This window comes from Lepidochelys olivacea, assembly GCF_965140295.1.
Source record: "Lepidochelys olivacea isolate rLepOli2 genome assembly, chromosome: 1".
In the NCBI taxonomy this organism is placed as follows: Eukaryota; Metazoa; Chordata; order Testudines; family Cheloniidae; genus Lepidochelys; species Lepidochelys olivacea.
This window is the reverse complement of record NC_140411.1, coordinates 9957010-9983801: the sequence shown is the minus strand read 5'-3', so window position 1 is coordinate 9983801 and position 26792 is coordinate 9957010. Positions and strand designations below refer to the sequence as shown.

General features: G+C 57.6%; 1 long non-coding RNA gene across 1 annotated transcript in view; it reads right to left on the bottom strand.

Annotated features, from left to right (window-relative positions):
• LOC311514672 overlaps positions 1–26792 on the bottom strand; it is a 36292-nt gene that overhangs the window by 8763 nt on the left and 737 nt on the right. The gene's annotated exons all lie outside the window — the stretch shown is intronic.

Genomic DNA, 26792 nt, shown 5'->3' with positions numbered 1-26792 from the left:
TAATAGCTATTGATGGACCTATCCTTGATGAACTAATCTAGTTCTTTTTTGAACCCAGTTATACTTTTGGCCTTCACAACATCGACTAGCAATGAGTTCCACAGGTCAACTGTGCATTGTGTGATGAAGTACTTCCCTCTGTTTGTTTTAAACCTGCTGCCTGTTAATTTCATTGGATGACCCCTGGTTCTTGTGTTACGAGAAGGGGTAAATAACACTTCCTGATTCACTTTCTCCACACCACACATGATTCCATAGATCTCGATCATATCGCCCCTTAGTTGTCTCTTCTCCAAGCTGAACAGTCCCAGCCATCTGGTTCCATTTTGGTTTAGTGGAGCCCATCCTTCCTGTATCTGCTCCCCCTTTCCCAAAAGGGTCCCCAGTTCCTAACAAACCTTAACGCCTCCTTCTTACACCATCGTCTCATCCACGCGTTGAGACCCTGCAATTCTGCCTGACTGTCTCTGTGGATAGAACTGGGAGCATTTCAAAGAATGGTACCATGGAGGTCCAGGACTTCAGTCGCTTACCTAGCAGCCTAAATTTGGCCCCCAGGACCTCTCTCCTATCTTTCCCTATGTCATTGGTACCTGCATGTACCACGACCACCGGCTCCTCCCCAGCACTGCACATAAGTCTGTCTAAATGTCTTGAGAGATCCACAACCTTTGCATCCTGCAGGCAATTCACCATGCGGTTCTCCTGGTCATCGCAAACCCCGCTCTCTATGTTTCTAATGATCGAATCCCCCATTACTGTTATCTGTCACTTCCTAACAACTGGGGTATCCTCCTCTGGAGGGGTGTCCCCAGTTGCAGAGGGTACAGTGACATCATCTGGAAGGAGGGTCCCAACTCTGGCATCATTTCCCTCTGCTGCAGTTGGATGTTTTCCTTCCCCAAGACTTTCATCCTCCTCAACAGCACAGAGGCTGTCAGACCGGGGGTGGAACCATCCTACTGTGTCCCAGAAAGTCTCATCTCCGTACCGCTCTGTCTCCCTCAGCTCCTCCAGCTCAGCCACTCTGGTCTCCAGAGCCCATACGTGGTCCCTGGGAGTCAAGAGTTGCTTGTATCGAATGCACACATACGCCCCCTGCCCGTAGGGTAGGTATCATACGTGCTGCCTTGGGTGCAATACACTGGATAGCCCCCACCCTGCTGCTGGATTTCTGCTGGCAGTCTCTTTTTACTCCTGCAGGGTTTTTGTTCATTTGTTCTTTTTTTGGGGTGGGGTGGGGGAATCGACCACCATGCTCTTTAATACTGCCCTTAACAGATGTGAAGACTGTTCTCAGATCCCCTCCCCACTCAATCTTCTTTTCTCAATATTAAACATTCCCAGGGTTTTTAACCTTTCCACACAGCTCAGGGTTTCTCATCTTTGATCATTTTTGTTGCTCGCCTCTGGACTCTCTCCAGTTTGTCCCCATCTTTCCTAAAGTGTTATACCCAGAACTGGACACAGTTCTCCAGCTGAGGCCTCACCAGTGTGGAGTAGGAGCAGGACATTGACCTCCTGTGTCTTTCATATGACACTCCTGTTGATACATCCCAGAATATTAACTTTTTTTGCAGCTGCATCTCACTGACGACTCGTACTCAATTTGTGACCCACTCTACCCCCAGATCCTTTTCCACAACACTACTGCCTAGCCAGTGATTCCCCATTGTGTAGTTATGCATTTGATTTTTCCTTCCTAACGTAGTACTTTGCATTTGTCTTTTTTGAATTTCATCTTGTTGATTTCAAATGCTCCAGGTGCTTTTGAATTCGAACCCTGTCCTCCAAAGTGCTGGCAACCCCTCCCAGCTTGGTGTCACCTGAAAATTTTATAAACTCTCCACTCCATTATCCCAGTCATTAATGAAAATATGGACAAGTACCAGACCCAGGACAGACCCTTGCAGGACCCCACTAAATACGTCCCCCTAGTTGGGCAGCAAATCATTGATAACTACTCCTTAAGTACGGTCTTTCCAACAGTTATGCACCCACTTTTTAATAATTTAATCTAGACTACATTTCCCTGGGTTGGTTATGAGAAAGCCATGTGGGACTGTGTCAAAAGCCTTGCTAAAATCATGATATATCCTGTCTACTGCTTCCCCCCATTCCCACGAGGCCGGTCATTCTGTCAAAGAAGGAAATTAAGCTGGTTTGGTATGATTTGTTCTTGACAAGTCCATGGTGGCTTCCTTATCACCCTATTACCCTCTAGGTGCTTACACACTGATTGTTTAATAATTTGTTCCAGTGATTTTCACAGTACCGATGTTAGGCTGACTGGTCTACAATCCTCTGGGTCCTCTTTATCCCCCTTTTAAAGACAGGTACTAGGTTTGCCCTTCTCCACTCCTCTGGAGCCTCACCCGCCCTCCAGGAGTTCTCAAAGATAATTGCTAATGATTCCGAGACTGCTGCAGCTGGTTGCTTATGAACCCTAGGACGACTCATCAGGCCCTTCCAACCTGAACACATCTAACTTATCTGCCTATTCTTTAGCCTGTTCTTTCCCTAATTAGGCTTGGGTACCTTCCCCCGGTTGTTAACATGAATTGTGTTACGTATCTGGTCACAATTTATCTTTTTAGTGAAGACCTAAGATGAACACCTCCGCCTTCTTGACGTCATGGTATTAGCTCGCCTTCCCCGCTGAGTAGAGGACCTGCGGAGGTCCAGAGGATAGTGCCAAGATACCACGATCATGGGTGGTTTCAAAATACTTGCTCCCCATCTTCCCCTCCGATGCACCGTAAATGAGAAGCTCATTGGCTTGAACTAACACAGGGGAGCTCAAGCCACCCAAATGCATGATGTAGGGGGACAGCCCCAGGCCTTCAGAGAGACCACTGGGGGATTTCTCCTTTCTACAGGAGCCCTTGTGGGGGGAGGGAAGGCCTCCAGACTGTCCGAGCATGGAGGCATTGGCAGAGCCGGAGCATGCGGGTGCCTTCTCTCCTTTGCCTAAGTTCCGGCTGGTGGGGAAGATGGAGGCTGCATTAGCCTTCGAATGTTACTTACGCACAGTGCTGGCCACACGGGGCTCACCAGGACACCTGTGGGGAGCAGGGCAGGCGATTAAAGAGAAAGAGTGAAAGGCTCAATGAGGGCGGGGAGAAATTTTTTTATGCCCGAGAATATTTCAGAGGCGCCGCACAAGGGAAGATAAATATACGGAGTCCGGAAGGGCCCCAGCCCAAGGGCGAGGATGCTATCACATACCTTCAGCATGGGAGGTATCGGTGAGGGAATAATTGGCCCAAGTTAAAGGAGGAAAAGATCAGGCAGAGACATTAGCAAAAAGCAAGTGTCAGAGACTGGGAAGTGGGCGGTCATGCCCCATGGGATGGTGTTCCATGAAGGAGGAGTGCTGGACAGAGACGGGCTCCATCTTACGAAGAGAGGGAAGAGCATCTTTGCCAGCAGGCTGGCTAACCTAGTGAGGAGGGCTTTAAACTAGGTTCACCAGGGGAAGGAGACCAAAGCCCTGAGGTAAGCGGGAAAGCGGGATACCGGGAGGAAGCACAGGCAGGAATGTCTGTGAGGGGAGGGCTCCTGCCTCATACTGGCAATGAGGGGCGATCAACAGGTTATCTCAAGTGCTTATATACAAATGCACAAAGCCTTGGAAACAAGCAGGGAGAACTGGAGGTCCTGGTGATGTCAAGGAACTATGACGTGATCGGAATAACAGAGACTTGGTGGGATAACTCCCATGACTGGAGTACTGTCATGGATGGTTATAAACTGTTCAGGAAGGACAGGCAGGGCAGAAAAGGTGGGGGAGTAGCACTGTATGTAAGGGAGCAGTATGACTGCTCAGAGCTCCGGTACGAAACTGCAGAAAAACCTGAGTGTCTCTGGATTAAGTTTAGAAGTGTGTGCAACAAGAGTGATGTCGTGGTGGGAGTCTGCTATAGACCACCGGACCAGGGGGATGAGGTAGATGAGACTTTCTTCCGGCAGCTCACGGAAGCTACTAGATCGCATGCCCTGATTCTCATGGGTGACTTTAATTTTCCTGATATCTGCTGGGAGAGCAATACAGCGGTGCATAGACAATCCAGGAAGTTTTTGGAAAGCGTAGGGGACAATTTCCTGGCGCAAGTGCTAGAGGAGCCAACTAGGGGGGGCGCTTTTCTTGACCTGCTGCTCACAAACCGGGTAGAATTAGTGGGGGAAGCAAAAGTGGATGGGAATCTGGGAGGCAGTGACCATGAGTTGGTTGAGTTCAGGATCCTGACGCAGGGAACAAAGGTAAGCAGCAGGATACGGACCCTGGACTTCAGGAAAGCAGACTTCGACTCCCTCAGGGAACGGATGGCCAGGATCCCCTGGGGGACTAACTTGAAGGGGAAAGGAGTCCAGGAGAGCTGGCTGTATTTCAAGGAATCCCTGTTGAGGTTACAGGGACAAACCATCCCAATGAGTCGAAAGAATAGTAAATATGGCAGGCGACCAGCTTGGCTTAATGGTGAAATCCTAGCGGATCTTAAACATAAAAAAGAAGCTTACAAGAAGCGGAAGGTTGGACATATGACCAGGGAAGAGTATAAAAATATTGCTCGGGCATGTAGGAATGATATCAGGAGGGCCAAATCGCACCTGGAGCTGCAGCTAGCCAGAGATGTCAAGAGTAACAAGAAGGGTTTCTTCAGGTATGTTGGCAACAAGAAGAAAGCCAAGGAAAGTGTGGGCCCCTTACTGAATGAGGGAGGCAACCTAGTGACAGAGGATGTGGAAAAAGCTAATGTACTCAATGCTTTTTTTGCCTCTGTTTTCACTAACAAGGTCAGCTCCCAGACTGCTGCGCTGGGCATCACAAAATGCGGAAGAGATGGCCAGCCCTCTGTGGAGATAGAGGTGGTTAGGGACTATTTAGAAAAGCTGGACGTGCACAAGTCCATGGGGCCGGACGAGTTGCATACGAGAGTGCTAAAGGAACTGGCGGCTGTGATTGCAGAGCCATTGGCCATTATCTTTGAAAACTCGTGGCGAACGGGGGAAGTCCCGGATGACTGGAAAAAGGCTAATGTAGTGCCAATCTTTAAAAAAGGGAAGAAGGAGGATCCTGGGAACGACAGGCCAGTCAGCCTCACCTCAGTCCCTGGAAAAATCATGGAGCAGGTCCTCAAAGAATCAATCCTGAAGCACTTGCATGAGAGGAAAGTGATCAGGAACAGCCAGCATGGATTCACCAAGGGAAGGTCATGCCTGACTAATCTAATCGCCTTTTATGATGAGATTACTGGTTCTGTGGATAAAGGGAAAGCAGTGGATGTATTGTTTCTTGACTTTAGCAAAGTTTTTGACACGGTCTCCCACAGTATTCTTGTCAGCAAGTTAAGGAAGTATGGGCTGGATGAATGCACTATAAGGTGGGTAGAAAGCTGGCTAGATTGTCGGGCTCAACGGGTAGTGATCAATGGCTCCATGTCTAGTTGGCAGCCAGTATCAAGTGGAGTGCCCCAAGGGTCGGTTCTGGGGCCGGTTTTGTTCAATATCTTCATAAATGATCTGGAGGATGGTGTGGATTGCACTCTCAGCAAATTTGCGGATGATACTAAACTGGGAGGAGTGGTAGATACGCTGGAGGGGAGGGATAGGATACAGAAGGACCTAGACAAATTGGAGGATTGGGCCAAAAGAAATCTGATGAGGTTCAATAAGGATAAGTGCAGGGTCCTGCACTTAGGACGGAAGAACTCAATGCACCGCTACAGACTAGGGACCGAATGGCTAGGCAGCAGTTCTGCGGAAAAGGACGTAGGGGTGACAGTGGACGAGAAGCTGGATATGAGTCAGCAGTGTGCCCTTGTTGCCAAGAAGGCCAATGGCATTTTGGGATGTATAAGTAGGGGCATAGCGAGCAGATCGAGGGACGTGATCGTTCCCCTCTATTCGACATTGGTGAGGCCTCATCTGGAGTACTGTGTCCAGTTTTGGGCCCCACACTTCAAGAAGGATGTGGATAAATTGGAGAGAGTCCAGTGAAGGGCAACAAAAATGATTAGGGGACTGGAACACATGAGTTATGAGGAGAGGCTGAGGGAGCTGGGATTGTTTAGCCAGCAGAAGAGAAGAATGAGGGGGGATTTGATAGCTGCTTTCAACTACCTGAAAGGGGGTTCCAAAGAGGATGGCTCTAGACTGTTCTCAATGGTAGCAGATGACAGAACGAGGAGTAATGGTCTCAAGTTGCAGTGGGGGCGGTTTAGATTGGATATTAGGAAAAACTTTTTCACTAAGAGGGTGGTGAATCACTGGAATGCGTTACCTAGGGAGGTGGTAGAATCTCCTTCCTTAGAGGTTTTTAAGGTCAGGCTTGACAAAGCCCTGGCTGGGATGATTTAACTGGGAATTGGTCCTGCTTTGAGCAGGGGGTTGGACTAGATGACCTTCTGGGGTCCCTTCCAACCCTGATATTCTATGATTCTATGGTTAGAGCAGGAGCCGGTAGCCAGGAATAGGAGCCCAGGGTCAGAGCCTAAGTGCCGGTACCAAGGGTCAGAGCCAAGTACCTGGCATAAGGCAAGGCAGGAGCAGGGCTGGAATAAGGCAGGAGCTATGAGCAAATGCTTTGATCAGCCACTCAGCTGCTGCTGGGTTCAAGAGCCAGTCCGCGCTGCTGACCCGTCCAACCAGTCAGGCGGGGGAGCCAATCAGGCAGCCCACTACAAGCCAGCTGCGCTCATCGGGTTGCTCAGAGATTGGCCCTGCTGCTAGCTCAGATCGAGGCCGCGACACAGGCTGCAGCAAGGGCCAGCCGCCCGAGGACGTACCTAGGATCTCTGACCGGATTGTCCTGCCCGCGCCACCGTCCATCCCGCTGCGGCCATGCTGCTGAGCTCGTCTGTCTGACCTGGGAATTACACTTCCCGGCGGCAGGGAAGACCTGCCCTTATGGTCACAGTGTAAGTGGTGGCAGAGCTGGGGAGAGAATCCATGTCTCTGCTTGAGCCACAAGGCCCTTGTCCTTCACAAGATGCCCAGCTGGTGAATTACATTGAGGCAGTGTACGAAACCTCCCAGATACCATGGGCTTCTGTTTGTGGGCACGTGTCCCATCCCGTCCCCCGTCCCCCACCCCGCTAGGGGCGTTCTGCAATTAGCGGGTGGGCAGGCTGAGTGTACCGACAGATTGCCAGGAGCCCACATGCCATCAGCCTAGGACAAGGGGTCAGGTTCCCAGGTATCTGCCCTCCATTTCCGCCCCCCATGCCAGAGGCTGATCGCTGGTGGAGCGAGAGCACTCACCCGGCTATGGACTGTTATTCACCTTTCTAGTTCTCCCGCTAAGCAGATCATAGGATCCCTGCTTGGATAATCTCTTCCCCCAGTGAGAGGAACACGGACACTCCAGCCTCGTGCATGTGGTTTCTTCCAAGCAAAGGGCCTGATTTCTCATGTGGCTCACTAGCCCGTCGCTTGCCCGTGGGCTGGATCGATGTGGGGCACATTGCACCAGTGAGTCGGATAGGCCAAGCACGGTCACAGGCCAATCTCACGAAGCAGGAGGGGCTGCCTCTCTGTGGCTGGAGGACCCGGCTCTTGGACCCTGAGGTTCCTTCTGCCTGCGTTCCTGGTGGTTCAGCTGGAAGCTGGAGCCCCTGGCTTTGTCGCTAACCCATCGTCCCTAGCGCTTGCCCTGAGTGACAGGATCACAGCTCCCACACACTGCGGTTTGGAAAGGTCGACTCCTGCTTTTCTCCCTTCTCCCTGTTTCCACACTACAGGCCTGTATTTCCCCTCAACGGTAAAGATGCCATCAGCCACGCATTCATGAGAGACTCTGTAGAACCGCAAGAAACTGGTGCATGACCCTACAATAACCAGAGTGCATAGCGGTTCTGAGGGGCCCTATGCTAACAAACGTGTGTGCACAGCCCTTGTGAGTGACCCTACAATAACAAACCAGTGCGTACAACCCAGCACTCCGCACCCTACAGTAACACCACAGCCAGCCCAGGGCTCAAAACCCTGCAATAACAAATCAAGATACACCTAGCAGCACTGACCACCTTACGGTAACAAACCAGAGCCCAGCCTTGCAGCCAGGAGAGACCTGCTTTTATAACAGTTATGTACATCCCAATGCTGGTGACTGGCAGGCCAGAGTGACCCTACAATAACACAGCTCTGCGTACCAGACCCTGGACCCGGATAACCCTGCCACAAGACAGCAACACTCTCGGCCCAGCTCCTTCTTTCCTCAGGGCGCTTCTGCAAATTTGCAAGGAATCCCAGCCTGGAGATGGGAGCCGATCCGATCAGCTCCCAGCTGAAGCGGCCGGCGCGGGGAGAAAGCTTTGTGCCATCCATCGCGCTGGTCAGCCACACCACAGCGCCAGGTTGTTTACAAACTGGCTCAGTGGAGCCGATCGGGAGGCAGGAATCCACTCGCGCTCCGAGGCCTTTCCGCAGGGGGCAGCGGGGCGGGGGAAGAACCCTCCCAGATTGTTTGATTTGTTTTTAATTGTGTTTCAGAGAAAGGAGCCTGGGTGCCTTTAAGCAAACAGCAGAGGGTTAAAGGGCTCCCTGTGACAGATCAAATAAATGTGCCACGGCAGCCTAGCCCAGAAACAATAAAACCCAGGCAGGATCTGGAGGGGAGAGACATCAGGCTGTGACGGGAGAAATTCAATTACTGCCAGCCTTCAGCCCCGTGCCGGGCTGGTAATTTGATTAGAAGCAGGCAAGCTCCCGCTCGTGAAGGGGCTGCAAAGCCGGTCCTAAGTCAGAGCTCCTCATCTGTGGTAAAATAAACAATGCAGCAGAAAGTCTGGAGGCCGCTGGGAGCCAGCATGGAAAACAGGGCTCACCTGCATTGGTGTTTGTGATGCATAAAGAGCCTGGATGTTAGAACGGGGGTGACCCTGGCCCAGGCAGGATCATTCCCGCCAGGGCATGTCCCACGGCTTTACCTGGGACGGCTGCGTGGAAATAGGGAAGAGGGTCTTGCTATTCCAGAGAGCTCATTTAGGCACCTAAATGAGGGCCAGCTTTCCAGAAGCTCTTTGCACTCCCAGCTTCTGCCATGACCCTGAGGGCCAGCAGCTTTGATGAAAACCCAGCCCCGGGTGCAAAGGCCAGGGGGTGTTGGAGCTCATTGCGCTGTTGCAATCTGTGTCACCGTGAACCCTTCTGTTGGAGTTCTGTGAAAGTCTGAGTTCAGGCCAGGTCCAGTGCTCGCTGTGTGAGGGAGCAGCCTGCTTTGTCTCTTTCTGGTTTTGGTTCTTGTGTGCTACACTTCTGTACTTTAGGAATAAAAATTGTGTTATGCTGTACCCTTCCAGCCGGAGTATTTATGTTTTTATCTAAGTTCCCTGCGTGAATGCTGGGAACATAACAAGAGTTTCACTCTGGGTTCACATAGTCCCCAATGGTGTGGCCACAGAAATGCCCATGGGAACCTTCTTTCCCCACTTTTTAATGGTACTTTGTAGTGTGGGTGGGAGGTGCTGGCCTGTCAGTGCTGGAGCTGACGTCTTGTATCTAGCCCTGGGCAGAGTCACTGCAAGCTTTCCTCAATGATGGGCCTCACCCAGGACAGGTAGGGACCAGTTCAGGGGTGAGAATAGAGCTCCGTCCTTCTCCCCTCTGCTGACAGGGAGACAACTGGTGCCAACCCTAAGCTCTAAGAACTGGACTGAGCCCCTCACTCCTGGACCACCCGATGACTTTGGATCACTACAGGCCTGGGCTACCTTCCAGCCAGCAATCCTGCATTCCTTAAGGGCCTGATTCTGGCCTCACGCCGGTGTAAATCAGCAGCCACTTCCAATACTCATTGGTTTCCCACTACCTGTGAGACGCAGATTTGCAGCTCAGCTCTGGTCTTTTGAAACAGCTTTTAGATCCTGTTTTTAATAAATGATCTATTGCTTGAGCGTCCTCACTTTGAACGAACTCAGTGGTCTGAAACTGACCACCTGAAAAGGGCCCCAGGCCTGCTGCCCATGTGTAGAGGAGTCAGAGCTGCTGACTCGTGGGAGAGCGCTGAGTTTGTTACTAAATAGTACGGTTATCCTAAGAATGCGCTGCTAGGATGAAGTTTATATCCCGGCCAGCCCTGCAGAGTCAATGCCGCTCTAGGAGGGGGAGCTGGCATCTCATCTGGCTCTGACGTCACCAACATAATTATTAATTATGAATTAAGTGTCATGGCAATATCCCGTGAATCATAACAGGCATCTGATGTCAGGAAGGCAAAGCTTTGGATTAGTCATCGGGATTACCAGCAGCGGGCATGATTTGAAATTAGTGAGCAGAGTGTCCCCCAAAAGTCAAGGGAAAAACAAATTCTCGAGGGTGAAATATACAAAACATGCAATGTACTTAAAAGAGGATGAGCCGGTTTGCTTTTGATGGGGGTCAGGATGATCGGTCATAACTCTCTGTGGCAGGCCTGCACCGCTGAGCGGCTGGAGGGCATCCCACATGCACCCAGATAAAAAGCACGGGTTTAGTTCAACAAGGATGAGTGCAGAGTCCTGCTCTTAGGAAGGAAGAATCCCATGCACCACTAAAGGCTGGGGCCTGACTGGCGAAGCAGTGGTTCCGCAGGAAAGGACCTGGGGATTACAGTGGACGAGAAGCTGGATATGAGTCGGCAGTGTGCCCTTGTTGCCAAGAAGACCAATTGAGGGAAGTGATCACTCCCCTCTATTCGGCACTGGTGAGGCCACACCTGGAGTATTGCGTCCAGTTTTGGTCCCCCCACAACAGAAGGGCTGCGGACAAATTGGAGAGAGTCCAGTGGAGGGCAATGAAAATGATCAGGGGCTGGGGCACATGACTTACAAGGAGAGGCTGAGGGAACTGGGCTTATTTAGTCTGCAGAAGAGAAGAGTGAGGGGGGATTTGATAGCAGCCTTCAGCTACTTGAAGGGGGGTTCCAGAAAGGATGGAGCTCGGCTGGTCTCAATGGTAGCAGATGACAGAACAAGGAGAAATGGTCTCAAGTTGCAGTGGGGGAGGTCTAGGTTGGATATTAGGAAACACTATTTCACTAGGAGGGTGGTGAAGCACAGGAATGGGTTACCTAGGGAGGTGGTGGAATCTCCTTCCTGAGAGGTTTTTAAGGTCAGGCTTGACAAAGCCCTGGCTGGGATGATTTAGCTGGGGATTGATCCTGCTTTGAGCAGGGGGTTGGACTAGGTGACCTCCTGAGGTCCCTTCCGACCCTAATTTTCTGTGATTCTATGATTCTAGTGTTCACCGTGGTTTCCTTCTCTCACTCTTGCTCGCAGAAATCTTGGGTCTGATTTTTTAAAATACCCCATTTTACACTGGTGGAAATAACACGAGAATCAGGCCCATTATTTCATTCAAAAAGCCTGCTTGGCTCAAGCTGGAGCTCTGGGAATGCTGCATTACAGGGTGCAGTTTTAGGTGCTTGCAATGACATGCCAACTGTGTGAGGTATGGTGTTCCAGGCGTGGGTGGCCCTTGGTAAACAGGTCAGACAAAGCTGGGACATGAGCTGTGTGGGAGCCTGTCTATGTCTAGTACATTGATGTTTTGTTTCTTAAATGCCTCCAGTTTAAGAGGGTCCCATGAATTCCCATAGCATGACTCATGTGAAGGTTGGGGCCAGCTGCTTCAGGGTGTCTCTGGAAAATTGTCCTTACAACCCGAGGTTGGGCAGACTTTGGGCCCCTGTTATAAGAAATTGATGGCTTATGTAATGGAGCTGGCTGTTATGCAGAGAGAGACACTTGGTCTGCGTTCTCCTGTCTTTGTCTAGGAGGGGTAAGGATTTGGGGAGGGGAGAGGTAACGTTCCCCACAGCAGATGAGGGGAGGGGAGCTGTGCCCCTGCACACAGACGTGTGCCACGCTGAAAGCTGCAGCGACAATTGTTTAAGAGCAAGACACACGTTCCTAACAGGAGAGGCCTGCGGGCCCCTTGCCATTCTGCCTGTGGCCAGCACAGTCTGTGCATGCAGCTCCTAAAACATTGTCTCTCGGCAGGCAGAGCCCGCTGTCATTTATGGGCTAGATCAGTGCATTCAGTTCAGTTTTACTGGCATTGAACTTGAGGTGCCGGGGTCAGCACACGCGCACACACGCTGAATAGCTGCAACACCATTAGGCCAGGTGCGGTTACGAGGCTTCTGCGCCTCAGTTTCCCCAACCAACCGTTTGGCTCATCTGTGCAGCGTGTAAGCTCTGTAGGGCAGAGGCTGTCTCTGTGCAGCACCGTAACCACCCCTCCCACATCCTTCTAGGCAGTACAGTAATACCAGTCAAGAACCAGAGAAGCTTGTGTCATGGCTAGGAAGCTTGAGGGAGCTCCCTCTGCCAGGAAAACAACAGGACACTGAGCAGCGGCTCCACACTAACGGCATCTGACCTTAGTAGATCTCTGATGCGGGATGGCAAAGGGCGGGCACAAGACACACCCCAGCGTTTATGGAGAGGCAGGATAGAGGAGACACTTCCAGGTACTTAAATCGCAACAGGGGTAATTAAAACAATTCTGTGGCTTTATCTAAAGGACAAAGAGCAGAAGCGAAGGGAAGCGGGGAGAGAGATTCCAGGAGGTGGGAGAGGACGGGTGGGAGCAAGGATGGTGTGTGACTAATTTCTCTGCTAAACGAGTGCTAAGCTGGGGCACTGGCCATTCGTGGAGATTTCAGCCATCCGTGGCCAGCAGTCGGTGTGGCTGCATTGCCAGAAGCTGGGAATGGGTGACAGGGGACGGATCATTTGGGGATGTCCTGTTCTGTTCATTCCCTCTGGGGCACCTGGCATCGGCCACTGTCGGAAGACAGGACCCTGGATTGGATGGACCGTGGGTCTGACCCAGGGTGGCCGTTCTAATGTTCTGTTCTTCTTATGCTACCACAGCTGCTCTGAGCTGTGATGCGGACCAGCACAGCTCGTCGTACCAGGGCCAGCCCCGCATCCGTGTTTGAACCAGGGGCAGCCGCGGCCGATGGCTGACAAGGCCTGAGAATCCCTGGGAAAAACCCAGCCGCCTCTGGCATCCGGCGGTGTCCAGCTGTGCCCCGTCAGGGATGGCCGGGCAGGGCTGAAAGCCCGGCCCCACACGATAGGGAAGTGTTGGGGGGGCACTAGTGGAACCGGGCGGCCGGGCTCACGGAGCAGAGCCTCACAGTGCAAGAGAGGGGTCCTGCTGCGTGGGGCTGCGGGAGCTGGGACGAGCCAGCCCGGAGCGTGGCGATCACCATCAGGGTTTGCACGGCACCAGAACCATGCCTGGTACCTCCCGAGGCAGGCCCGGCCCTGCAGACCTCACACTCGGGCCTATCCCCAAACAGCGGAGATCCCAGTCGCAGCCATGAGCAAACCCTGGCACCATAGTTCCTTGGCCAGTGCACACTTAGGGCCTGATGCCCCATTGCCTGGCACCTTGTGCCACCAGGGCAAAGTGGGGGCAGCACCAGTCCCATGCTGAGTCAAGATTCCCCCAATCCCCGACCAGCTGCCTGACATGTTAGCGGCCTGCAGCTGTACCCCAGCGTCCTTTCCGCTCACTTGTTTTAGCTGCCTTGTTCCTGTCATTTGAGTAGCCCTGACACAAGGCCTTTCATCACAGGCAAGCAGGGCCTCGGCTAGGTACAGATTTGCCTCTGTAGAGCAATAAAGCAGAGGGGTGCTCCCTCCATCCCCCGATGGTGGGGGGTAACAGCATGCCCCCACAGCGCCCTCACCTTAGTGCCCCCGGGAGTTTCAATGTATTTTAACCCCTTGTGGTAGATGACCTGGATCCTCATAATGTGACTTTCCTTCTCTGGTCTTGTGTGCTTTGATCAGCAGTGAAATAGTTGAAAATATTGAGATTTGACACATTTCATTAGGTTTCAGAGTTAACGAGTCGTTGAGATGACTACAAGCAGTTCACACCTCTCTTAGTGCAGTTGTTGTGGGCTGGCTGCAGACTCAGGCAGGCATCACTGTGTCGGTCACGCTCCATTTTGCTTTGCAGCCATGTGGGCTAGAGCCTTGATGCCTTTTTTAAACGGAAGCTGAGACTCTCATGCCCATGCTGGCACCGTTGCCACAAGTTGGCCCATATGGCCCCCGGCGGGGATTGATGGCCCAAACCACATTAGCCAATCGGGTTGCAGCACTAGATGGTGCACAGCTGGAGGGGAAACTGAGGTACATGCGAGTGATATGGCCACAAGTTTCAAACCTGGCTGCCTAAAGTTAGGCACTTAAATGCACCTAAAAAAGTGGGCTGATTTCAGAGGTGCCAAGTGCCGACAATGTCCATTCACTTCAGGAGTGAGTGACTCCAGTGAGTCAGTGGCAGAGTCAGGTATAGACCCCAGGGCTCCAGTTCTCCCCCCTCACCCAATGCAATGGGCGTTACCTCCTGCCCAGGTGTGTCTATTTCTCTGGGTATTTCTCGAGTGCGCATTTCTGGGAGTGCCCACTCCAGGGAGCGCGCGAGAAAGGCCTGACCACAGGAACAAGCTCCCCCACCCCGCAGCTCGTCCTCTACCAAGCTGAGGTTTCCCACCCCTTGCTCTCTGGCTGCCGCTACATAGCCCATCTCCACTGCACACTAAGCCCAGACTCTGACTCAGGTTTGAGCCCAAGCCCCTCTTCTGTCCACACACAAATCGGTCCGGCTCAGGTCAGCGGGCCCTGAGATCCTGTTAGGAGGGTGGGGCAGAGCCCGAGTCCCGCTGAGACTCAGGTCCGAGCCCTGCCATTGTGCAGTGTGGACCCAGCTCAAGCCGAGACAGAGGCTGGGTAGCGCAGTTCTGAGACCTCGGCCCAGCCGCCGTAAGCCCGGGTTTGCACTGCAGCCTGGATGTTCACATGCAGGCTTGGAAACTCCAAGTCCACAAGGCCGGATCCCGCAGATCCGGCATTACAAGGCAGTGTAGACAGACCCTGTGTGTCCGATTTCTGCCTGGCTATTGCCTAGATAGTGCTTCAGCTAGTCTCTAACTGCTACTGTGAGGTTCTTACTCCTTCCTCAGCAGCGTCTGGTGCTGGCCCTGGTCAGAGACAGCACCTGGGCTAGCCGGACTGTGTAGCTGAGCCAGGGTGCCTCTTCCCAGGGTCTGGGCACTCACTGATCTGCCTATGCCCCTGGCTTTCTCTCTGGCCTGGGTGGGTGTCTCTTGCCATCATTTTTCTCCCCTCCCCCCCGCCTCCCGCCCTTTGTCCTTCCATTTTTCTCTCCGTCCATCTTTTGCTTTGTCCATTTTTCTTTCTTCCAGCCCCCCACCCCCTTCGTCCTCCCTCCTTTCCCCCGCCTCTATTCTGCCCCTGGCTCTGGGTAGCAGTAGCCGCAGCTCCTCGCGTGGCAGATTGCTGCCTAATTAGTTTAGCGGGAAAACTTAATTGAATTAACTTTTTCACAACTCCGCCAGCCTGACAGTTGGGGCTCTCTTTCACCAGCCAGCTTCCATCTCCTTGATCTAATTAACTTGTTTAGCAACCTGCCTGGGTCCAGAGACAGCAGTTCCAGGCCAGCACCCAGCCACAGCAGCTGGGGGTGGGGTGGGGAGGGGAAGGGGAGAAGGTTACTTAAAAAAAAAAAACAATCTGTGCGCTGCCCTGATGGGTCACACAGGTCTTTAGCAGCCAGCTCAGCCCCCAGATGCACAAAGGAGCTTGTTGGGCTTTGCACAGCTCCCTTCTCTGAGCCTGGGCCTACGAGCCAGCTTCAGCCACAGATGCGCTGGTGTCCTTGGCAAAGGGTAGCTGAGGATGGGATCCCCTGGCAGAGTAGCTCTGGGATCCAGGAGGGAATCACTCTCCCCTTCTAGGGCAGAGATCCCATGGAGAGTAGCCTGCCCCCCACAGAGTGGATCTAGGGCAGAGATCTAGTGGAGAGTAGCCTGCCCCCAGCAGAGTGGATCTAAGGAAGAGATCCAGTGGAGAATAGCCTGCCCCCTGCAGAGTGGATCTAAGGCAGAGATCCAGTGGAGAATAGCCTCCCCCTGCAGAGTGGATCTAGGGCAGAGATCCCATGGAGAATAGCCTGCCCCCTCTAGAGTGGATCTAGGACAGAGATCCAGTGGAGAGTAACCTGCCCCAGCAGAGTGGATCTATGGCAGAGAGCCAATGGAGAATAGCCTGCCCCCCGCAGAGTGGATCTAGGGCAGAGATCCAGGCGGAGGAGCAGAGGAGATGTAAGGCAAAGCCATGTTTCCTGGCCAAGTGGACTGTGGATCTTCGGGCCAGCAGGTTCCCATCTCCTCCCACCCTGAAGGGGTCCTGTGAGAGAGCAGCTGTCTCCGGACAGGATCCCGAGGCGAGGCAGGGCAGGGCAGGGCAGGTCCCCCCCCCCCCCGCCCAAGCTGATTCTAGGCAGGGTGGATCCTGAGGCTGATCAAGGATCTTCGCCCATGTGTGACACCAGAGGAGCCTAGTGAGGTCACTGTCTGCGGCCATTCCCCATGTCCCAACACCTTCTAGCCCAGAGCGTCCTGAGGGGTTCGTCCTGCCTCGCAGCCCTGCCTCTGGGCCCAGCGTTCGCTCGCTAGAGCCTCCCGGCAGAGGGTCTCCTCGCTGCCGGAAGCCGGGGCAGATCCCTAGTTCCCCCCCCCCCCCCCCGTGGCTGCATCCCAGGGAGCAATTGGACTATTGAAAGCGCCCAGCCCAGGCAGTGACAAAGCCGTTCCCCGGGCCTGTAATTAGACTTTTAAATCCTCTTTAGTGAAAGTGGTTGTCTTGAAAGTGGCCCTAATCCTCCCTAATGCCTCCTCTGATGTCTCTGAAAGGGGGCCAAGCCTTTAACTTGGACTTTACCATTCATCGGTGCCCAGCAGGGTATTAACGAGCCAACTTTTAACATTCCTGGGGAGCTGGCGAAAGAAAGGTAGGGACAAAAGTCAGATCAGTCTGTAGGGGACAGAGAGAGACCAGTGTGGGGGACGGGGGGGACGGGGGCGGGAGGGGGGTCTGCACAGTCCCGATGCATAGCTGGTAGGGCCAAGAGGAGCCATTAGGTGGGCCACTTGACGTTCCAGCAGAGCACAGGCTGGAGAATTCCCCCAGCCCTAGGCCTTCCTGCCGCGGATGGGATTATTATTCCCTCCTGTGTAAGGAAAGTGGCCTGTCGCACAGAGGGTTCGCATCCTGCTTTGGTATTACACCAAAGCCCGGTGTGAAAAACTTGGGAAGGCTGCAAAGGCCAGGAGCCAGCGGCGATCAGGCCCCCGTTGTGTCACATACATTGAGTGACAGACGCCTAGGGTGACCAGTGTCTGGTTTTCAACCCGGTGAAATGGGATCCTGGCAGCTCCGGTCGGCACTGCTGACCGGGCCATTGATTGTCCAGTTGGTGGCGCAGCGCGGATCCCGGGAGCAGCGGCATGTCCCCCCTCCGGCTCCTATGCATAGGGGCATTCTGGGGGCTCTGCACGCTGCCCCCGCCCCAAGTGCCACCCCCGCAGCTCCCATTGGCTAAATGGGAGCTGCGGGGGTGGCACCTGTGGATGGAGCAGCGCTCAGAGCCACCTGGCTGCCCTTACACATAGGAGCTGGAGGGGGGCGACATGCTGCTGCTTCTGGGTGATGCTTGAGGTAGGTGCCGCCCAGATCCTGCACCCCTGACCCCTTCCCAGGCTCCAACCCCCTGCCCCAGCCTCAGCCCTGACCCCCCTCCCATCCTCCAAACCTCTCATCCTCAGCCCCACCCCAGAGCCCACATCCCCAGCTGGAACCCTCACCCTCACCCCCACCCCGCGTGCCCCAACCCCCAGCCCCAGCTGATCCCCCTTCCGCCCTCCGAACCCCTCAGTCCCACCCTGGAGCCCCCTCCTGCACCCCAAACCCCTCATCCCCAGCCCCCCCCCCGAGCCCACATGTCCAGCCAGAGCCCTCCCCCTCCCCCTCCCCCGCACCTCAACCCTCTGCCCCAGCCCAGAGCCTCCTCCTGCCCTCCAAACCCCTTGATCCCAGCTTGGAGCACCCTCCTAAACCCCTCAACCCCAGCCCTACCCCAGAGCCCGCACCCCCAGCCCAGAGACCTCTCCCCATCCCTCCGTACTTCAGCCCTGATCCCCCTCCCACCCTCCAAACCCCTTAGTCCCAGCCCGGAGCCCCCTCCCACACCCTGAACCATTCATTTCTGGCCCCACCCCAGAGCCCGTACCCCCCAGCCCAGAGCCCTCACCCCCTCCCGCACCGGTGTGAATGCCAGCCCAGTGAAAATGCACAAGTGAGTGAGGGTGGGGAGAGCAAGTGACAGAGGGATGGGGGGTGGAGCAAGCAGGGGCATGGCCTCAAAGAAGGGGCGGGGCATGGCCAGGGCCTCAGAGGAGGGGCGGGTCAGGGGGCGGGGCAAGGGTGTTCGGTTTTGTGCCAGTCACCCCGACAGCCACCCCTGCAAAGAGCTCAGAGTCTGACAGCTGGAGACCCAGGTTCTGACAGGTCAGGCCAGACAGAAAGTGCTTCGTTCTCCTTTTCGTGTGTTACTTAGTCGAAGGCTGGTCTTGGCATTATAGTGCTGGGCTGCCCTGGCGAGGGGCTGGGTCCGTTCCCAGCTCTTCCATCAATGCCTTTTGCCTCAATTCCCCATGGCTACACTGGGGCTAACCCTCCCTTCTTTTGCACTGAGTGTGTCCGGTCTTTGGGCAGGGTCTGGCCTTTGCTATGTACATACCGTGCCTCGCAGGAGAGGACCCTGAGCTCAGCTAGGGGCCACCGTAATACAGTGGGACACAACAGTAACGGCACCAGAAGGCCTGACACATCCCAGAGACAGTGACAGCAATCCCACCTCCGTACGGCAGCCTCTGAAGCCACCGCACAGTTAGCAAGTGGGTGTTTCCCGTATAGGCCAAGAGAGTATAAGAGAGAAGGGGACATCGCTCCAAATCTCTTTAACCCTCATGCTCCAGGGCATGAGCCAACCTCTAACTTAATGGGGGTCAGGCCAGAACTTTCTCTGGTGGATGATTATCGAACTTCCCGCTGCAGGGTTTTGTCTGCCATCCTCCAATGCCTTGCGTTGCTGGCCACCGTCAGAGCCGGGGCACTGCCTAGATGGGCCGGCGGGCTGAGCCAGTCTGGCAGTTCCTATGTTCCTGCCAAGCCTCAGGGAACATAATAATGGTTCTGATCAACTCCTTGTGCTGTTCTGCCGTTGATCAGCAAAGCTGAGGCAAGCTGGAGCAAGGGGGCAGGGACACTGAAGGGAGGGGAGACACGGCCAAGAGGGAGACTGAGATGCAGATGTCTTTGCTGACATGAACCAAGACAGATTTGCCATGGATGCAAGAGAGGCCGTGAATAGACATGGGGCCGCTGCAAGATGGATGGATGGATGGATTGATGGATGGATGGATGGGGGGATGGGAGGGGGATGAGTGATTGGAAAAGGAGGCTGAATGAAACAATCTGCTCCCTGCCTGGAGTTTTGTGCCTGGACCAGGGAACACTTTGTTCATTTGCTTCTAGGAGACAATTAAGACGTTGGGGAGGAGCCGAGTTTGTGGTTTATTCACTTAAACTCTCCAATCTGCCCTTCCCTCCCACCCAAAAGCTCCCACCCAAAAGTGCCTTCGTGGATGGAAGTGGCCCCCAGGTGTGTCCCAGTATTAAAGAGGAAGCAGAAGACGAGGCTGGTAAACAGCCTCGTCCCCAGACTGCAGGGCACTGATTGCAAAGGAAGCGAAAAGGTCTGGTGAACGTGCACGAGCTCATCCATCCACACTGCATGTGCCCAGACAGCCGTACCCCAGAGCCCGCACCCCCAGCTGGAGCCATGACTACGTGCACTGACTACACGCAGCCCATGTGCGCCCTGCGTGTTCTCTCTCACATGCACATACATCCAGCCCACACAGCCACAGATCTTCCCCCCTGGATTTTCCTGCTCTGTGTTGATTAATCAGAGGAAGCCCCCAGAATTTACCATTCTGTCAGTTGCACGTTGTTTGTTTCTTTCCAGACACTGGAGTTTCAAGCCCACCCTGCACAGCCTGACCTCCCCCCCCCCCCCAGCAATCTGCTCCAGGCTGTGGGCCTGTGCCTGACTGACAGGGATGACAGAGAAATTTCCCCCATGGTCAGCCCATAGCTGTTTAGTGCACGGCTTCTTGTCCCAACCTCCGAAGCAGCTGGGACTGGCCAATGGGGAGCAGATACTGGATTAGCTTGACGCCGCCTCTGATCCGATCTGTACTGCCTACGTTCCCAAAAGAGAACCCAGGCCGGCTTTGTCAAAGGGGGAGAGTGGGTGCGTCAGGTCCTCGTCATTTTCTTTATTTCTAACAATTTGAGGGGACGTGGGCCCTGCCAGGCTGGCTCAGCCAGGAGCTCCAGCTAGCCCGGGGCCCTGTGTCTGACAGCAGTCAGCATCAGCCAGCTCTGAGGAAGGAAGGAGAACCTGGCAGTAGCAGCTGGGGCATAATCTGGTTTCATCCTCGCCTCTAAGGGCACGTCTACACTGCAATGAAACCCCCACGACTGGCCCGTGGTGGCTGACTTGGGACCTCAGTGTAGACATACCTTAACAGTGAAAGATTGGCTTAAATCCTGAAGTCTGAGGTTTAATCTCCCTTTCACAGTTTCTGTTGTCTCTTCTTATAACTCTGGATGTTCGTGTTACCCATAGAAATGTCCAGCACGTTTTTGGATCTTGCTGAGTTCTTGGCCTCAACAACCTCATGTGGCCATGAGTTCCACAGTCTAACTGTGCTATGCATGAAAAAGCATTTCCTTTTATGACTTTGAATTTGCCACCCTTTAACGTCATTGACTGGCCCCTGGTTCACAAGACAGGGAACATGGAAGCTCCGGATCTGCCCAAAGCGCTCTTGACAGGACACTAAACTCATGTTTGCTACCTCCTCTCTGCAGCTGAGCTGGCCCCCAGAGAGCTGAAGTCAGTGATGCAGCAGCTGACCGAGTGAGGGGGGGTGTGTGATTGTTATGGTGATGGAGTGTCCATAATCCTGGGTCAGAGATGTGCACATCTGGTGGTTTGGTCTGATGGCATTGTGGGCTGGGCGCGGTGGGCACAATGAGTCGTTTGAAGGGGGTGGTGGCCACACTGGGTCTGCCAGATGGGCACAGGGGTAGGGGGGGCATGCTGGGTGCAATGGGCGTGGGGCGGTCAGGCTGGGTACAGTGGGCAGAGGGTGGTCATGCTGGGTGTGATGGGCATGGGGTGGCATCTCTGGGTGCAGAGGGCGCAGGGCGGCCAGATTGGTTGCAGTGGGCACAGGGTGGTCATTCTGGTTCAATGGGCATGGGGTGGCCATGCTGGGTGCAATGGGCATGGGGTTCCCAGGCTGGGTGCAATGGGCACAGGGTGGCCAAGTTGGTTGCAGTGGGCATAGGGTGGCCAGGCTGGGTGCAGTGGGTGCCCAATGGCCGGGCTGGGTGCAGGGGGCATGGTGTGGCCAGATTGGTTGCAGTGGGTGTGGGGTGGCCAGGCAGGGTGCAGCGGGTGCAGAGTGGCAATGCTGGGTGCAGGGGGTGCGGGGTGGCCAGATTGGTTGCAGGGCGCATGGGGTGGCCAGGGTGGTTACAGTGGGTGCCTAATGGCCAGGTTGGGTGCAGGGGGTGCAGGGTGGCCAGGTTGGTTGCAGTGGGTGCCCAATGACCGGCTGGGTGCCGGGTGCATGGGGTGGCCGGGCTGGGTGCAGGGGGTGCGGGTGGCCAGGCTGGGTGCAGTGGGTGCCCAGTGGCCGGGCTGGGTACAGGGGGCGTGGGGTGGCCAGGCTGGGTGCAGTGGGTGCCCAGTGGCCGGGCTGGGTGCAGGGGGCGCGGGTGGCCAGGCTGGGTGCAGTGGGTGCCCAGTGGCCGGGCTGGGTGCAGGGGGCGTGGGGTGGCCAGGCTGGGTGCAGTGGGTGTGCGGTGGCCGGGCTGGGTGCAGGGGGCGTGGGGTGGCCGGGCTGGGTGCAGTGGGTGCCCGGTGGCCGGGCTGGGTGCAGGGGGCGTGGGGTGGCCGGGCTGGGTGCAGTGGGTGCCCGGTGGCCGGGCTGGGTGCAGGGGGCGTGGGGTGGCCGGGCTGGGTGCAGTGGGTGCCCGGTGGCCGGGCTGGGTGCAGGGGGCGCGGGTGGCCGGGCTGGGTGCAGTGGGTGCCCGGTGGCCGGGCTGGGTGCAGGGGGCGTGGGGTGGCCGGGCTGGGTGCAGGGGGCGTGGGGTGGCCGGGCTGGGTGCAGTGGGTGCCCGGTGGCCGGGCTGGGTGCAGGGGGCGTGGGGTGGCCGGGCTGGGTGCAGTGGGTGCCCGGTGGCCGGGCTGGGTGCAGGGGGCGTGGGGTGGCCGGGCTGGGTGCAGTGGGTGCCCGGTGGCCGGGCTGGGTGCAGGGGGCGCGGGTGGCCGGGCTGGGTGCAGTGGGTGCCCGGTGGCCGGGCTGGGTGCAGGGGGCGTGGGGTGGCCGGGCTGGGTGCAGGGGGCGTGGGGTGGCCGGGCTGGGTGCAGTGGGTGCCCGGTGGCCGGGCTGGGTGCAGGGGGCGTGGGGTGGCCGGGCTGGGTGCAGGGGGCGTGGGGTGGCCGGGCTGGGTGCAGTGGGTGCCCGGTGGCCGGGCTGGGTGCAGGGGGCGTGGGGTGGCCGGGCTGGGTGCAGGGGGTGCGGGTGGCCAGGCTGGGTGCAGTGGGTGCCCGGTGGCCGGGCTGGGTGCAGGGGGCGTGGGGTGGCCAGGCTGGGTGCAGTGGGTGCCCGGTGGCCGGGCTGGGTGCAGGGGGCGCAGGTGGCCAGGCTGGGTGCAGGGGGCGTGGGGTGGCCAGGCTGGGTGCAGTGGGTGCCCGGTGGCTGGGCTGGGTGCAGGGGGCGTGGGGTGGCCAGGCTGGGTGCAGTGGGTGCCCGGTGGCCGGGCTGGGTGCAGGGGGCGCGGGGTGGCCGGGCTGGGTGCCCGGTGGCCGGGCTGGGTGCAGGGGGCGCGGGGTGGCCGGGCTGGGTGCAGGGGGCGTGGGGTGGCCAGGCTGGGTGCAGTGGGTGCCCGGTGGCCGGGCTGGGTGCAGGGGGTGTGCGGTGGCCAGGCTGGGTGCAGTGGGTGCCCGGTGGCCGGGCTGGGTGCAGGGGGCGTGGGGTGGCCGGGCTGGGTGCAGGGGGCGCGGGGTGGCCAGGCTGGGTGCAGTGGGTGCCCGGTGGCCGGGCTGGGTGCAGGGGGCGTGGGGTGGCCAGGCTGGGTGCAGTGGGTGCCCGGTGGCCGGGCTGGGTGCAGGGGGCGTGGGGTGGCCGGGCTGGGTGCAGTGGGTGCCCGGTGGCCGGGCTGGGTGCAGGGGGCGCGGGGTGGCCGGGCTGGGTGCAGGGGGCGCGGGGTGGCCGGGCTGGGTGCAGTGGGTGCCCGGTGGCCGGGCTGGGTGCAGGGGGCGTGGGGTGGCCGGGCTGGGTGCAGGGGGTGTGGGGTGGCCAGGCTGGGTGCAGGGGGTGCGGGTGGCCAGGCTGGGTGCAGTGGGTGCCCGGTGGCTGGGCTGGGTGCAGGGGGCGTGGGGTGGCCGGGCTGGGTGCAGTGGGTGCCCGGTGGCCGGGCTGGGTGCAGGGGGCGCGGGTGGCCGGGCTGGGTGCAGTGGGTGCCCGGTGGCCGGGCTGGGTGCAGGGGGCGTGGGGTGGCCAGGCTGGGTGCAGTGGTTGCCCGGTGGCCGGGCTGGGTGCAGTGGGTGCCCAGTGGCCGGGCTGGGTGCAGGGGGTGAGGGTGGCCAGGCTGGGTGCAGTGGGTGCCCAGTGGCCGGGCTGGGTGCAGGGTTGAGGGTGGCCAGGCTGGGTGCAGTGGGTGCCCGGTGGCCGGGCTGGGTGCAGGGTTGAGGGTGGCCAGGCTGGGTGCAGTGGTTGCCTGGTGGCCGGGCTGGGTGCAGGGGGCGCGGGGTGGCCTGGCTGGGTGCAGGGGGCGTGGGGTGGCCAGGCTGGGTGCAGGGGGTGCGGGGTGGCCAGGCTGGGTGCAGTTGGTGCCCAGTGGCCGGGCTGGGTGCAGGGTTGAGGGTGGCCAGGCTGGGTGCAGTGGGTGCCCGGTGGCCGGGCTGGGTGCAGTTGGTGCCCAGTGGCCGGGCTGGGTGCAGTGGGTGCCCGGTGGCCGGGCTGGGTGCAGTTGGTGCCCAGTGGCCGGGCTGGGTGCAGTGGGTGCCCGGTGGCCGGGCTGGGTGCAGGGTTGAGGGTGGCCGGGCTGGGTGCAGTGGGTGCCCGGTGGCCGGGCTGGGTGCAGGGTTGAGGGTGGCCAGGCTGGGTGCAGTGGGTGCCCAGTGGCCGGGCTGGGTGCAGGGGGTGGCTTTGCGGTATCTGTCAAGTCCTCTCCTGCAGCAGAGCCGCCAGCCGGCTCCGCCTTGGTCCCGGGTCAGGTGCCGACTCCTGGCCCCGTCTCCTCTCGCTCCAGCTCGGCTCGTTCCCTGGCGCTGGAGCCAGACCGACCCCGCCTCCCGCAGGGCGCCCGGGGCACCGCAGCCTGGGCGCGGGGCTGCGGGGCGGGGGGTTCTCGGCCTTCTGCGGCGCCAGGCCCCCGGTCGCCCCTCGCCCCGCCCGGCGCCACCGCCACGCGTGACATGGGACCCGCGGGGAGACGGGGGCTGCTGAAACTGACAAGAGGGCAAGGCGCCGCCTCCGCCCTCGGGGTGGGGTGGGGGCCCTTCCTTCAGCTCCCCGGGCCTTCACCCCCCACCCCGTCCGGGGCCAGGCCTGGAGTCGCCCCCGACCCCCCCCCCGGGAGGTGGACCTCCCTCCCTCCCCCCACCCGCACGTGGTCCCCTCTCCCTTCGATAGGGGGGTGTAAATGGAGACCGGGAAGGCGCTCACGGTAACCAAACAGCCCCACTGATGGGGAAGAGGGGGCTGCTCGCACTGGGGCAGGGCTGTTTGGCAGGGCAGGGCAGGGCTGCTTAGCGGGAAGACTGAGTGACGGGAGAGATTTGTCTCTGAAAGGGATTCATGGCCACTGGAACCGGCTCATGGCCGCAGGGGCAAAATAGCCACCCCCGCGCTACCCCCGGAATAACCAAAGATACCCCCCCACCTCGATATCAGCCAGCCAGACCCCTCCCACACGGATCTATCCCCCTCCCCCAATGCTCCATGTAAACAGCCTCTAGTCCAGTTCCCAGGGCCCCCACCCAAGCCCCAAAGGCCCTTTCCTGCCGCCGGGATCCGAATTGCGCCCCCGCTCCAGGCCCGTGTGTCTGCAGCGAGATCCGAACCCCCCTGAGTCCGCTCCCCCCCCGTACTCCGCTGGTCCAGTGCCCAAACTCTAACCCCCGGCCAGGACGGGTCCCCCCCTGCCCAGCCCGCCCGAGTTTGTACAACAGCCCCTCGGGGCTCCCCCGACAGCCCCGCTTCTCGCTTTCACTCCCCCAAAGGAAAGCGCGAGGGTCTCTCCCAGCGCGGGTGGGGAGGGGGGACGCTCCCTGCCAGGCCGGCTGGTAGATTTGCCGCCCCCGGGGCAGGGGTTCGTTGGGGGAACGTGTCTAGGACGGGTCCGCCCCCAAACCCGCTCCCTCGGCTACTGGGCTGGCCAGATTTTGTTTTCATCGCAATTTCCCTGCCCCGTTTAGCCCCTGATCTCCGCCCGGCGGGAACAGCTCCGGTGTCTCCCGAGTCAGACCCGCTCGGTTCGATCCAGGGAATAAAACACAAGCATAAGGGCCCCCGCTTCCCCCCCCCGCAATAATCAGGAGTCTTGAGGGGGCGGGATTGGGGGGAAAGAGTCTGAATATCGGGAACAGCACAAACGAAACCAAGCGCTGGGAAGCCAGAGAAGGGAAATAAACCAAACATGGGGTGAGGGGTGGGGGCTCTCCTTTTCTAGACATCTCGGATTGGGGGGAGGGAGCCGAGGGGCCAGGTGGGAAGAGACGCCTGAGAAAGAAAGAAAGAAAGAAAGAAAGAAAGAAAGAAAGAAAGAAAGAAAGAAAGAAAAGTGCTATAAAGGAAGGAAGGAAGGGAAGAAAAGAAAAGAAAAGAAAAGAAAGGAAGGAAGGAAGCGCTAGAAAAGAAAAAGAAAAAAGAAAAGAAAAGAAAAGAAAAGAAAGAAGGAAGGAAGGAAGGAAAGGAAAGAAGGAAGGAAGGAAAGGAAAGACAAGAAGAAAGGAAAGGAAAGGACTGAAGCGCTAGCCAGCATCTTTCCCCGCCGCGCCCGGCAGGAGCCCCCAGCCCCAGGGATCGCACCTGGGACGGGTGCATTTTGCTTCTAATACTGCCTGGGGTGCGAGGGGCCCCGCGGGTGGCTTCGCCCAGCAGAGGGGCGGGAGGGGGCTCCGGGGCTCCCCACCCGGCTGGAGCAGCGGAGAGTGGGGTTAACTTCGAGCTGGCCGGGGGAGGAGGGCTTCCAGCGGAAGGCCCCGATCCTGAATGCCCGAGGTCCTCCCGTCCGAAATCTCCCATTGCCCTGGGAGGATCGGGCCTTGAGCTCTCTGCGTGGGGTGGGTGGGGGGATAACAGGCTTGTCCCAGGCCTGGGTGCGGCTGGAGGGGGGCGATCCGCGGGGGCCTCACTCTCTCTCTCCCTCACACTCTCCAACCCCGCCATGTCTCTCCTGGGTTTTCATGGGTTGGACCCGGGTTCGGGGCAGCGGTTGGGTCCAAGAGGGGAGAGAGACCCCCGGGACTGGCCTTTGGTACCCGCAAGGGGAGTCCCGCGGGTGCTATCTCCGGGGCTTGGGCAGGAAATAACGGGCTGTAGATTGTGTTAAACCCGACGGGTGGGGGGGTGACCCCTCTGTGGCATTTGAAAGCCTCCGTGTGAGCCCTTGGCTCAGCTCTCAGAGGGATCTGGGCAAGTCGGGGCTCTCCCCGATCCTTCCGCCTGTCCCCCAAGACCTGTGCCCTGGGCGAGCCATGGAAACCCCAGTCCGAGCGGCTCTGTGGCTCTAAAAACCCGGGCTCATGCGGCCCGAGCCCCACACCGCTGGCCC